Consider the following 11679-nt stretch of genomic DNA (forward strand, 5'->3'; position numbering starts at 1 on the left):
CGTGCACCTCACTGCATACCTGCTCACCCTGGATGCACAGTATGATTTCTTGGCTCGGCACCACCGTCAGATGATTGCCCGAGCAGAAGATGCAGAGAAGCGCAACCGTCAGCTGCATGTGGATCTCACCACAGCTCAAGCCCGTGCAACTGCCTTGGAAAGTCGTGAAGTCATTGCTGTTGAAGCCCTGAAGCAAGCCAAGGATGAGCACGTCCAGAAGTTGATGGAGGCCTACTTGGTCACCCATAACCAACGTAGAGCCCTGCGGATCCAAGAGCCCGCTTCATCCAACCTAGTTCAACCCATAAGAGCTGAAGATCCCCAGATTCTTGAAGGTCACTCGGTCTCTACCAGAGGAGAAAAGAAGGCTTGGGAACTACCAGAAGGAGCCATAGTCTTGGAAGGAATTCCAGTCTTCCCTCAGGCTATGGATAAGAAAGAGCACCACGAGTCCTCCCAAGATCCCCCGCCAGAGTTGTTTGAGCCCCTCACCATGAAGAAGATTCCAGCACCATCCCTTGAAGTCAAGGAAGAAGTTGCAAGCACCCCGCCAGCACCGCCGCCCTCTGAGGAGCTACAAGAGCCAGTCCAGCTTGAAGAAGAGTTCAACCCCGTGTTGCCATCTCAGTCACCGCCAGAAGAAGTCATCAACATCAGCTCGCTCTTGACCCATCCAGGAGATGTCTCAGATTGAAGTTGTGTGCAAGCCTTGCCAGAAGAGAAGCTGCCTGGTCTGAAGTTAGTAATGCCCAGTCCTCTGCGTGCATTGGGTAGTGAAGTTTTTCTTCACTTTGGCTAGAGCCCCGCATGTATGAGAGGTAATCGTGTAGACTCGTGTTTTGCAAAACTCTAATTATGTGGCCCCCTGGGGCATTTCAAAATGAATTTCGCTTGATGTTTTCTCCCCTTTTGAGTGCATATGTGATGCTTTAACGTTAGTGCTCATAAGTCCTGGTTAGCATAGTTCTGAATTCAGGAGCCGAGCAATAGTAGTTATGCTTAGCCCCCGAATCTGAGTAATCCGTGCTTTGGAAAAACTCTATTCTTCCCTTATTCAAAACATTTGATTTGTTTGTGCTTATCATTGCTAAGCTTGTGTGTTTTCTTTCTTTTTAAGAAAGGTTTTCTCTAAAAACATAGATCACAAATTAGAGCTAATCCTTACCTTATGCTTCCATTCTCATCTTAACCCATCTCAAGAGAAAAGCACCTTACCCAAGAAGATACCGAGAAGCTTACCCTTGAAGCATGGATTAAGCTACAGAAAGAACCTGTCCAGCCGCTCAGTCAAAAGGACCGACCGTGAGAATCAAAGCGCTGCCCCTGAGTCAAAGTAAACAGAAAAAGAGGACAAAAGGAGTTATTACCATACAGAGAGGCAAAGATTCTTGAAACCAGAGACCACAAACATCAGTCATTGACCCCACCACTCACCCGTGCCCCCGCACGCGTGCCCGCCTCCATGCGCACTACCACCGCCCCACGCCCCCTTTGCAGCGCACTACCGCCACCCATGCCCCCTTTTGCAGCGCACCCACCGCCATTATCGTCGGCAACAGGCCCCCTTCCCCTTGTCGCACCTGCTGCCTCGTGTCACCTGCTCCATCACTACCACTCCACACCCCCCGAGCACCCCCGCTCTCCTATAAACCCCCCTAGCTCCCTCAACTCCCATCTCGCTCAAAGCAAAGCAAACTCCAGATAAATCCCCTCTGCCAAATCGCAAGCAACTCCATTTTCCACTCCCTCGCCCCTAAGATCACAATGTTTGGTGATTCTTGGGTTGAAGACTGTTGTACATGGTTCATAATCTTTGGTTTCCTCCAATGTGTGATGGTAATACTCTTTGATAGAATCCTCCAGTGGGAAGAGCAAAGAGAAAGAAAGAGGCAGTGAAAAGTGAAAAGTGAGAAGAGAAAAGAAGATAGTGAAGAGAAGATAAGAAGAAGGTTCTCCCAGAATCAACCCTGTGCCAGTCATCTCTCTGCAGCCTGGTCAAGCAGCAATAGCAGAAGAAGGCCTTGTAACGCCCTTGTTATGAGGTACTTCAAGGAGTTCAAATCCCCAAGATTCAAGAGTTGTACCCTCATTCTTTTTAAGTGGGGTAGTGTTCCAGTAAAGTTCCTGCTATGGAAAAAAAGAAGGCATGTAGCAAGCTTGTGAAGGACCAGATCATCGAAGCTTATAAGTTTCTAGATGAGAAGTGGTCACCCAAGTTTTGTTGATGAAGCACCAGAAGACTAATCAAGAAAGGAATCCATGTGGGAGTTCGCAAGAGAAAGGTTTGCGTGTTGGCATCAATGCTTCCTCAATACGCTAGGTGCCAAGCGAAAGCTAGAAGCCTGAAGATGATCTTTGAGTAGCCAGAATCAGCGTTTGCAATCGGCAACCAGATGCTCCTCAAAGGCCAGATTTTGTGTAAGCTCCATCTCCTCGAAGAGGTGTAAAGTGAAGATATGTAGTTGAAGTAAAGCTATACCCATAACCCTTCTAAACCGAATCTTGAGGACGAGATTCCTTTGAAGTGGGGTAGATTTGTAGCATCCCAAAAATTCAAATCTTGGAATTTTCTCAAACTCGCTCTAAATTCAAAATGAATTTCAAATTTCATTTCAAAATGTTTGTTTGCGAGTTGATATCAGCAAATAAAATATAGTGGTCTATATTCTCTCCAAAATCCTCCTCAAATATCCTACAAATGTTTCTCCAGTGATCCCCCTCACATTCTTTCCAGAAATACTGCCCAGATATTTCCCGAGTAATCCCCTTCAAGTTCTTTCCAGAAATATTGCCCAAATATTCCACCAATATATCTCCAAGTATTTTCTTCCTCAGAAATACCTTCCAAATCATTTTTCAAGTCCATATAAATATTTTCTTCATAACTTTCCTCATGCTCATACGTATACGTATGCCTCTAGTGTCATACGGTGAGCTCTACAAGCTAATCTCGCTTATACAAGACAAATACATGCTAATCTCCCACTAATCCTCTCATCCTCCCACTAATCCTCTCATCCCTCACCCTAATCCCCCCACCATGGCTATAAATAGAGGGGCAAGGGCCTCCTCTCATCCCACCCCAAGCCATTTCATGGCAACTCTCTTCCCCCCCACACACACACCAACTCCATGTTCCACACAAGCACACACTAGCACAAGGATCGTTCGGTCGTTCTTCGATCGTTCGTCCCCTATTCTTAGTTAGTTCGTTCGTTCGTCCGATCGTTCATGGTTCGTTCGTCCGTTCGTCCGATCATTCGATCGTTCGTCCGTTCGTTCGTCCAAATAATCTTTTTCCTGTCGTTATGCTGCCGAAATTCCGATCGTTCGTTCGTTCGATCATTCGATCGTTCATCGTTCGTTCATAGTTCCTATTCATCGTTCATCGTTCGTTCATAGTCCCTATTCATCGTTCTTCTAGATAATCTTTGTCATGCCGTTATGCTGCCAAAATTCCGATCGTTCGTTCGTCTGTTCGTCCAAATAATCTTTTCCCTACCGTTATGCTGCCGAAATTCTGATCGTTCGTTCGTTCGATCATTCGATCGTTCATCGTTCGTTCATAGTTCATATTCATCGTTCGTTCATCATCACTATTCATCGTTCATCGTTCGTTTATACGAACTATTCACCATCACTATTCAACATTACTATTCGTCGTTACTATTCACCATTACTATTTATCATCGTTACTATTCATCGAGGATATCTATAATACCTTTTCACCGTCACTATTCATCGTTACTATTCATCGTTACTATTCATCGATCCCTCGATCGCCCCAAATTTCAACTACTCATCCATCATGTTGTCCAGTCTACCTAAGACCAGCCAGACCCATATTCCAGTCATACGAACTCTGGTGACTGTGATTTTCCTTACAGTAGGGAACTTCCCATCTGGTCACCCATCCCAGGTTTCTCCAAGTTGAGCATGCTTAACTTTGAGATTCCTTCGAACCAGGCTCCCAAACTCAGATTCCAATAATTCTTGTTTCTAAATTCTTATCAAACTATTCCCTATCCAACCATGTCATCCCTTAAGCATGGTCCATATTCTAGAAAACTCCCAAAATACTCTTGTCCCATGTTCTGCCTGTAACTCTCCTGTTCATACTAAGTCAGACGATTCATTCGTCACTATTCTCACCAACAGTGAACTTCACTGTGCTACACCACCTATGCTCAGCTATAAATACACCCAGCTACCCTCTCCCTCTCCACACACACTCAACACACTCAGCCAAGGCAAACACCCCACCCACTCAGTTACTCCGCTCTGCCGGCTACACGCATAGTGTCGCTTCGCCTCCAGTCCACCCTACTGGTAAGCACCTTCGCTCCACTACCAGTAATATCACAACACCACATGACACAGATTCTACTCAAGACTCTACCCATCCATATATCGCTATTCTGACCACTATACTAAATATTTGTTGGTATACTTGCTGGTTTGTATGTTTGCTTGTTCATGTTGCATAGTTATCGGAGCGTTCGTGTCGTCTCGTGGAGGCCAGATCTACAAGTCTACGCCAGGCAGTGGAGCTAGAAGCCAGTTCCGCGAGCTCCCCTTCCCCCTTCGCCGAATAAGCACGGCAAGCTCACTGGATCCCTTTGATGCATACATTACCTATGATTTTTCAACCACAACCCTCAGCCTGTTATTTTATGCATGATATGATTTTGAGACAAGTTATTATGGCCGCCCAGCCGCTTGCCGCAATCAATCCCTGATATATATGTTCCAAATGATTTGAGAAAAGGTGTGAGTTTTCAAAAGAAAATGCTTTTCAAAATGTGTATGATGAAGGGTTTTCACCCTTATCACCTTGTGAGTGGGATAATCAGGGACTCCCTGGTTTAGGGGAGGGACTAAGGTGTTGGTTCAGCTGGTTTAGGCATGAGCAGAAGGATTGTCCCCTCTTATAAGGACCAGTTTGTCATCTTTCACTACCTGTACTCATGATAAGTACAACCACTCGAGACTGTGTGGGCAGTCACTCAATCTAAACTCATACGGTCCAACCCCAGGGTTATGAAGGCCGGGGAGCACCGGGAGGATAAGGAGGGGGAATGTTTTGTCCGGTTTGGACATGGCGGTGGCCTGACTCCTTCCGGTATAACCGTTAAGGTTAGGACGTGCGAGAAAGGAAAGGGATTCGGATTCGGATCTCATTGATCATGAGATCGCAGAGCCGGACTAGTGGGTAAAGTGTACACCTCTGTGTAGAGTTTGAAAACCTATTCGAATAGTCTGTGTCCACGGGAATGGACGAGTCTGGTATGGTATGGCAATTAGTGTTTTGTTTTCAAAAAAAAAGGTGCGTTTGAGAAAAATGGTTTTTAAAAGGTCCGGCGGTTGAGCCGTGAGCTATAGTGGACGGGAAGTCCAGTAGCTATTTTTGAAAAGGAAAACTAGTGGGAAACTGCTGAGATACCTGGATGGTTTAGTCCAGGGGATTTTGTTATAATACTGAAAAAACTTCCTGCTCTTTTTGGAGAGGATGCGCTTTGCAAAAATACAAAATGTTTTTCAAAACAACTCTGCATAAAATATTGTTGTTTCTGCAAAATATCCTGAGCTCCACATATTTCATGCATTATATCTGATTTCCCCATTTCGCGGGTGAAGGTGGGCTGCTGAGTACGTTTGTACTCACCCTTGCTTATTTGTTGTTTTTCAGAAAAAGGAGATCGGGTAAGAGTTACGACTGTTCCCAACCTTGCCTGTGTCTGTTGGACCGCTGATTTGCTTCGCTGCGTATATCGGGCTGCTTCAGCCCCACTCTGATGATATGTCCCGAGTTGTGGACCAACTCTTAAAGTTGTTCGCCACCTTTATAGGTTTGTCTCGTTTAAGCAGATCTGAAACTATCTGATGTATAAATGTGTTTACTAGCCTCCTAGGACTAGTAATTGTATCACATTTGAGTCCCAGAGGATTGGGGACGCTTCACTTATAGATTGTGATTCAAACTGAAGAAACTTGTAGCCTATTATGTAGTATTTTCGTATCCAAAATAATTTAGAACTCTACTTGAATATCTAAAATAGTTTAGAACTCTAAAGATGTGTTACTTATTGCTTGTCATGTTTTTTACAATTCACAATTTTTTTTGCAAGAGTTCCCCTTGTTTTATTAACAATCACAGTTCAAATAATCACATATTATAAGACATGACCACATTTCAACATATAATACATCACAAAATAACATCGAATATAAAAACATCCACAGAACATAGTTCTTCATACAATGTCCACAAACAAAGTCCAAAATACAATGTCCACAAAACATAGTCCAAAACACATAATATAGTTCACATTACAACGTCTCCAGCATGAGTCCAAATCACAAAGTTTTCAGCATAAGACCAACATCTCAAAAGTATTCATTTCCTCATAGTCTTACCCTTGCCCTTGGCCCCAAGAGCGTCGGTGCCTGGAGTTTAAGGGTCTCGTGGACGCCTTCTACGTGGTGTCAGTTGTGATGGCTAAGTTGTAGGAGCATCCTGCAACTGTGATGGTCCAATATCCTCCTGACCTGCGGCGCCAGCGCCAGTGTCGTCGTCGTCGTCCTCGTCCTTGTCCTCGTCGTCGTGGGCCACGTCCTCAAACGTGTCCCGCGTCGATCGCGAGGAGCTCAGTCCTGCTGTAGATGGTCCAACTGCACAAATGGGAGGCTGAACGTCCTGCTGCGTACGAGGCACAGGCAGCTGCACGTCAACACTCGCTAGATACCGGCATCCACACCAAGCCGCTGCACGACGAAGACGACGTGATACCCTCTGTAATCGAAATATTAGTTACAGACATATGTTACAACATACAAATAAACAAGTTTTCTTTTAAACATTGATACTCACTGATAGTAACGAAAGTGTAGTACTATCTGAAGTTCTCTGTGAGATACGCTCAAGTTCAACAACAGATACGAGCATAGAGTTTCCATATTCACAAGTTAAAACATTAGGATTCTCAAAACTAGACATAAAGCATTGAATTGAAATCTCTAATTTTAGTAAAGAAATAGTTACCACTCTGTCAAGGATTGGAGCAGCCTCAATTTGGGACCCGTGCCGAGCAGCTATGTCGAAAGTTGTGTCTTCGTCGTCTGACGATTCTTGCTCGGCATAGTCTGCATCTGTCCACTGTCCCTTCAGCTTGCACCTAGTCACACCAGCATACCAAATCAAATACCTTCGGAAGTTGTAGTTTGTGTGCGCCTGTTCGTTCTCATAGTTAAGATCCCCCTGCTGTTCCCATTCATCAATGTAATCACGGTGGTGGGTCTCGAAGTCCGTGACCTTCTTCTGTCCTTGTCTGTCGAACCTGCAAAAGTTAGAAACATATATTAGTAACTCATTCAATATTTGAATTATTAGTTAGAATAACAAGTGCATGTAGTCACTCACTTATGAAGTTCTATTGAAGTCGAGAATGGCTCCACCAGAAACTCCTGTCGCAATCCGAACTGTCGAGCAACTCTGTGGGGCAAGTGGTACTCAACAGCATAAAAACAGATGAGGGGACACCTCATTAGGTAGAGGTCCTCGTCTATTGAGCACATGCTGCTCAACTGTATGCTGGCGAAATATGGATCAAGATACGGTTGCCAGGTCACCTGCAAAAGTTTTAGAAAGCACATGTAAGTTTATAGTCATTTTACCAACTGTTTAAGGAAAAAGATAAAAGTAGACAACTCACCATCGAAGGAGTAAGTGCGTCGAGCTCGTTTGAGTACTCCACGTAAGCACGCTGGTGTCGTGCGAATGGCTCCTCGACCTGGTCCCAGCGGTAAGCAGCCGTGGGCTTAAGCCGATGTCCGGCTACCACGAACCACTCACGAGGAGCAAACTCTCTGGGTCGCCCGACGGGTATGTGTGCCCACATCCACAGCTGTAGTAGGTAGACACGTCCACCTAAGCTAGCGGTCCTCGACGAACGACGACAAGCCTCGCAAAGTTGCCTGTACAGGAAGGCCAACACTGCAGAAGCCCAGCTGTAACCTCCTGTCGTATCCCAGTCAGTCAGGCAGGGCAGAAACATCCATGACGCGCTATCGCCTGTCGCGTCTGGAAAAAGAACTGAACCAAATAGGTGGAGAATCCAAGCTCGACAATGGTATCCAACCGTCTGCTCGTCTGCACCAGGTGGACACTGCCCAAAAGCCTGCCTAAGCCAGGTCAGTGGGACTCCAGTGTCGTGGCTACCTCGTAGGTCATCCGAAAGCAGTCTCCCAAGAAAGGCCTCCACCCTCTGCCTCCATCCGCCTGGTGATGCCTGACCGGTCACTGGACGACCAGTAATGCTGAGACCAAGAATCTTCTGGCAATCTTCAAGTGTCACGGTCATCTCACCGCAGGGAAGGTGGAAAGTGTGAGTCTCTGGCCACCACCTATTGGAAGACAAACGAATACAAAATCATTAGTATGCAAAGTAGATTTGATAATTGTAAATATTCAACAACTAGAGAAGTCTTTACCTGTCGACCAGAGCCGTCAACGCCGTTGGGTTGAAAGTGGGCAGCCCACGGCGAACCTGGTACGATACGACGTCCAAGCCAGCCCTCTGTAGGAGAGGAGTTTAGCTCTCATCGTACCTCATCTCCTCCAGAAACCGGTCGTGGGTCCGGACCCGCAGAACGGGCAACACCTAGCAATCAAAAGAATTTCATTAGTCAAATATACGTCGCATATATTAATTCGAAAATTTAATATATGTGCAAAATATTACCTCTCCCTCTGCGGTGAGACGGCCCCTGTGGTGCTCGTCGTAGTGAGGGTCCAGCAAGTGGAACTGTGCCATCCTGCAAATTAAGATATCAACATATTAGAATATAAGTTGTGTATAAAGTGTAACAAAAATATCGACATATTAGAATAAAAGTTGTGTACAATAAAATATTAAAATGTATCACACCTGACTAAGTGTCCAAATGCATGTACGTGAGTTGTGGCCAAGTCTACCGCATTTTCCGCATTCATTCTGCTCTGGGTCCACGAGAAAGGGGGATGCTCGACCTCTCCTACTGCGACCGGAAACCTGATCCATAACCATGTTGCACCGGCTCCTTTTCCTACTACCACGTTTGTCCCATCGATGCGCTGGATCAGCAACGTATACCGGACCGGTGTACGTTGGCCATTGTGACTCATCAAGAAATGGCTCAAAACGAGGGCTCCAGGTACGTACTAAGCTCTCTACACTGAACTCAGAAGGTATTCTGCTCTCAAATGCAAAGTTACGATGATGTGCGGACGCAACATAATGAGAACATGGAAAATGGTATTGTCTAGGTTTACCACAACCGCACGAGAATGCATCAAGTAACACGACATGTGTCCTCGAAGGTCGCACCTCACCATCGGAAGTTATGCCGTCTAGTGTTGTTACCTCGTATTTACCCAACTCCTCATCAAAGCATTGTACCTCATGTCTATGGGCACATTCCTTTGCATTATTAAGGTGTGATGTTGGTTTAGGTGCCCATCTCTGCCCTCGCGTCTGCATTGCCTTGGCCTGTGCGTGTCTATCATTAAACCAAGCCATAAGCCTATAAAAAGTGAATGTTACTATAGCATTGACTGGCATGCCCCGTATACCCTTGAGCACATTGTTAAATGACTCGGCCATGTTGCTAGTCTAAAACTCGAACCGCCAGCCACCTTCGTCGTAGGCCCTTGTCCATTTCTGCGGTTCCCTTAGCAATCCAGCAATCCAGTTCTTACCTTCAGCATTTGTTGCATCTTTTAGTTCCTTCAACTTATCCTCGAAAAACGAAACCTCCAACTGTCGACATACCTCCTCAAAAAGGGGGAAGTTAGCCTTGCTATGATCCTTTCGAAGAAGATTTTCTGCTAGATGTCGAGTGTACCATCTGTGGTGCATGGGTGCGTAGCCAGGAATATGCTCTTGCACTGCATTAAGAATACCTTGGTGTCTGTCAGATATGACACCAACCTCGCGTCCAGGGCCTACGATATGGATGCATACAAGCCGCAAGAACCAAGACCAACTATCTCTGTTCTCCCTCTCCACCAAAGCAAATGCCAAAGGAACCAGTGCGTTGTCTGCGTCGCATGATATGGCAACCAACAATGTGCCCTTATACTTCCCAAGCAGAAAAGTACCATCAATAGAGAGCACGGGACGACAATGCCTGAAGGCCTCTACGCACTGCGAGAAACAACAGAAAGCACGAAAAAATATCTCTTTGTCGTTCCTCCATTCATTAGGTTTGGGGATGTACTCGTAATGCATGCCTGGGTTTTTTGCTTTGATTGCATTGAACAATGCTGGTAACTTCTCATAACCCTCCTCCCAATCCCCGTATATCATCTTCCATGCTCGCTGCTTTGCCCTCCATGCTTTCCCATATTTGATCCTGTAACCAAACAGCTCCGAAGTCATGATCATAATTGACTTCACCTTCAAGTTTGGCTGACCCTTCAATATCCCCAATATCCTTTTCGCAATCAGGGTAGATGTCAACTGACGATGCTTAGAGCTCAGCTTTGTCTGGGCACAAGTGTGTGGACCTACAATTTTGGTGATCTTAAACTTTCCGGTGTCCTTCTGCCTTCGGGCACATACCCTCCAATTACATTCCGACACCTCACACACAACAGTGTAACGACGCTGTGCATACGAATGTCTCACCTTGAACGGCCTCTTGCGGTTCACAGAATATTCCTGTAGCCATCGTCTCAGTGTAGGCAGATCCTTGAAAAGTAAGCCTACCTTAATCTCAATGCTGTCGGCGTTATCCGGAGCCTCTAGTAGTTCATCATCACGTCCTTCAGCATATGCACGGGTGGAATGACTTAGACTGCTAAATTCATGTACTGCAGGGTCACGCTCCGGACACAAACGTCTTATGAGTTCAATTTCTTGCTCGGTCATTTCTTGAACCGGACGGTCATCATCAGAATCTAAGGCCCGTGCAGCCTCATATGGCTCCTCCTCATCCTCAATCTGAACATCAACACTATTGGATGCCCTGCATATGTTGTCCATATTATATGACACAGGCACCATTATCGATTTGTGGAGATCCTGCATCGGGTCGAAGCAAGAAATACCACATTAAAAAGTCTAATCAAACGAAATAACGATGGATATGAACAACGTGTCAAAGACACTTACTAGGATGATCCTGAACTGGATCCTGGGTCAATGAGATCTCTTGGGGGTACCACCGGATTAGAAGCCCCACAAACGCCAGGAAGAGGACGAGAAATCCCATACTCGTGCGGCCCCGATTGAGCATCGGGCACAACAACCACTTCTTCCGGAAGTTCTACCAAAGGAGCTTCAATACGAGATGCATTGGGAATTTGTGGAGTCAACCCGACTAGAGCATCACGATGAGTAACAGATAACAGCTGAACAACCACATCCAAACATGGTGGAAGCATGGTCTTCACGATTCTTACATATCTCACCCAGTCATCTTCTGAGGCAATGGAGATCAACCGTCGGACAACTGTTCCACATGTAATATGGGACAACAAACCCTGAATTGATATTCTAGGGTCGTTTATGTCGCAACTAATCTCCTCACAAGCTCGAGCGAAAATCTTGTCAAAAGATGGTCTTTCATCGAACAACATGGTCACGATCTTCATATCATCAAAAGTAACATTCCCATATGCATCTATCCCCACGCTTC

This window comes from Zea mays, chromosome 7, assembly GCF_902167145.1.
Source record: "Zea mays cultivar B73 chromosome 7, Zm-B73-REFERENCE-NAM-5.0, whole genome shotgun sequence".
NCBI lineage: Eukaryota > Viridiplantae > Streptophyta > Magnoliopsida > Poales > Poaceae > Zea > Zea mays.